The following is a 3,481-nucleotide window of genomic DNA, read 5'->3' as shown; positions in this document are numbered from 1 at the left end:
CAAATTGTACATCTGATTAAAAGTTTGAGTTAATTTTTTTATAAAAACAATTATCCGTAAGATACTAACAGAACTAGCGGAATTCCCACACCAAATATAGGGAATATCTGCTCAAGCCAGTCAGAATAGGGAGACTCAGAACACTAATTGGCTCCCTATACGTGCTACTACATAAAGCTTCAAGAAAAGGAAAGAGAACATCTCAGTTCTGTACAACAATATCATCCTATTAGCACAAAGGCCAGCACTGTGGGGTCAGTGATAAGGTCAGCACTATACCAGAGTGGAAGAAGCCAAGCACCTTTCCAGAAGGGACTGCTGAGTATTCACATCACGAGCAAAGTGGCTCGGTGTAGTCTCATGGCCACAGACACACATGGGGGAAAAGTGAGGGAGAGAGAAAATGGAAACAAACAAAGAGATTCTAGAGGTAGTAGGCTGAAAAAAAAAAAAAGAGGAACCTTGATGAGTCCCTGAGAACAGGCACAGTAAGTGCCCTTTCCTGTGCTGTACTATGTACATGGGATTCTCAGTGAAGGGCAAAAGTGTATGTAGTTACACAACCTGGGGAAATAGATTGGGGAAATTCCTAAAGCAGCAAGACAATGAAGATTTCTATCACTGTTGAGTGTTGGAAATGTGGTGATAGGATTGATATTGTGACAGGGGATGGACATGGAGTTGGCCGCTAAAATAGGATTGATTCTGAAGAACTTCCAGATCTCAACACCATTGACCTCCACCATGACAGAGCAAACAAGCTCATTCAAAACTGAATATTCAAAAAGCTAAACCCAGACCAAAATAAACTATCCACTGGGGAAGAGATTAGAAATCAAAACAAGACAGATCACTCCTTTGCCAAAACTTCTCACTAACTGATCCCTCATAACAGTGAAATATGGAAAACAAGGCAGAGCTCTACAAAATATAGAACTAGTGATTACAAATTGGAGTGTGAGCGAGAGGCAGTGTCTCCTGCTTAGCTGTTAGAGCCCAAGGTGGCAGTCAATAGTTCACCTGTGTCAGCAACCTTGCCTAGTGAGTGCTGCTCTTCAGGGCAGCTCCATGTAACGGGTAGAGTTTTTGTCAGCAACCCTGCCCGATTGGTTCAGTTCCCAGGCAGCAGTTCTGCCTAATGGCTACAGTTCTCTCTACTGGGTTCTGACCCAGGGCCCTAGGAGGCTGGTTCAGCTTTGCTCACCCCACGGTGCCTCACATCAGCCTCAAATCAGCTTCCCTGGTTCACTTCCTACCTCCCTCTGCATCCTAGCAGGCTGCCATCTGTCCCTGGGGAATGCTGCCTTCTGGGCTTCCTGACCTGGTATCAGTCTCCAGTGTCATGGCTTCTCCATTCCTTGGTTTGGTGCAGGATCAAGCCACATCTCCCCTGGAGCTCTCAGAGCACATCCTTCTCCCTGGCTTTCCAGCCCTGACTGAGCTGTCTTGATGCCTTTTAAATCCTGTCTCCAACCCGAGACATGCTCGGCATGGGCAGAGAGGTGGAGCCTCCTAAGCCCAGAGTTGCTCCTTAACTCCCTCCTGTCCAGTGAGGGGTTAGTACACCGTCACAGGGAGGACACAAAATACAGTGGAAAGCCATAAATGAATGACTGTGAAACTAATGTGATAAAGGAGAGCATCTAAGTGCAGCACTGCAATGTCATCATGTCAACAAAAATGCCTGCATTGTAAAGTTAGCACTGAGTACCTGCCAGGGAGGTGAAGACTAGAATGCCTTTCCGGAATGGAATCAATAGTTCAGCAGAGAGGGAGCAAAGTATATGGGTGAATCACCTCCTGGTCATAGAGGGTTGTCTACACAGCATTTTGGAGTGAGCAAGAGCGAACCTTCTAGTCTCTAAAAATAGCAGTGTAGACAGTGCTTTGAAATTGTGGATTAGACTGGAGCTCAGGCTCTGAAGCCTAGGGATGGGGCTGGCTTCAGAGCCTGAGCTTCCACCCAAACGCAAAGGTCAAAGCATTTTCTGCTTAGCTATTATCAGAGGGCTAGTGCAAGCCATGTTAGCCCAAGTCTGTTGACCCAGGCTAGGAGGCTTGCTCCTATTTGGTCCAAAATGCAGTGTAGACATACCAAGACACACTCAGGGAAAAGACAGAAAGAGAGCGAGAGAGAGAAGAAATTTAACAGGCATCATAAGAAAAGACAGAACCCAGAAAAGACCCTGGAAACAGGATAAAGGACCAAGCAAAAATTAATCAGCACCAATTTAACAACGTCCCTGGGACAGGAAAGGTTAAGTGATTGGGCAGTTATTTCTGCAGAGAACTCAGAAGCAAGGCTGATAGACACAGATGAGCTAGTTAATGAGAGAGCCTTTTCTGAAGCAAAGATCATCCCTTTGAAAAAGAGTACTAAGTGGTGGGGGGGAGGGGTTGGCAATGGAGGAGGAGAAAGCCTGGATTTGAGTCTCTGACCTGAGCTCAGAACTGATCATGACATCTAATAGATCTGATTTCAGTGACACCACTATAAATCCAGCATAACTCCTCTGAAGGCAATGGAATTATTCTGTGTCATTGATCTAATTTTAAAAGTGACAGGAAGAATCCAACCCCACTAAAATGTCTGTCAGCAGGGACAGCACTGTCTTTGCTCCCTCCCACCCCATAACTTTAATCCTTTTATAATGGGAGAGAAATTAAATAGAGTGAGAAGCAGGGACAGCTTGTCTGGTGCTGCTTTGCACAGCAGTGCTCTACATATTTCCTCTCCCTGTAAGCCTCCAGGTCTGTTAAATCAGCTGCTGAGATCACAGAAGCAGCTTCAGTAATCATGGAGTCAGTCAGACAGGAAGCATTTTTTTAAGTGTTGCTCATCTCCTGCCTCTAGGGGCCATTGTATCCACTGTCTGATGAGATGACTGACAGCTGGGACATGTATAGGTAGCTGGCCCAACTTATTTTCTGACTTGAGCCCCTCTTCATCTTCCAATGCTCTCTAAATGACTGACTGTAGAATGGAAAGAGGAGCCTAACAAGGCAGGGAATGGAAATGGAGATTCAGCTCCTGGCTTCCTGTAGGAGGCAGAGTGGAAGGAGGTGAAGACAGGAAAGGAAAGGAAGATTATGGAGGACCTTGAATGAACAGTGAGAGATTTGTAGGGAAGGGGAAAAAATTCAGGAAATTTGGAAGTAGGGAGACTGGAAAGGACAAAAAGAAGAGTATGGGGGGCTGGGTGGCATCTGACCCTACTATGTGACAGGGTACCTTTTAACACCAAATCAAACCACTTACCCATCAAGTCCCGTATCCTGTCTCTAGGAAGTTCTCAATTCCTAATGCTTAAAGGGGAAAGAGAAAAAACAAATAGCCAATTGTGCAAATCTGTATGTAGAGGGAAAAAATCCATCTTGACCTCTGTACATGGTCTGTTTATGCTCTGAAACACGAGTTCTTTATTTTAGAATCTATAAATACAAATTATTTAATGGGCTAACTCCTCATTCTTGCGGATTG

Source organism: Dermochelys coriacea, chromosome 1, assembly GCF_009764565.3.
Source record: "Dermochelys coriacea isolate rDerCor1 chromosome 1, rDerCor1.pri.v4, whole genome shotgun sequence".
Lineage (NCBI taxonomy): Eukaryota > Metazoa > Chordata > Testudines > Dermochelyidae > Dermochelys > Dermochelys coriacea.
The sequence above is the reverse complement of the archived record's forward strand: the minus strand, read 5'-3'. Positions refer to the sequence as shown.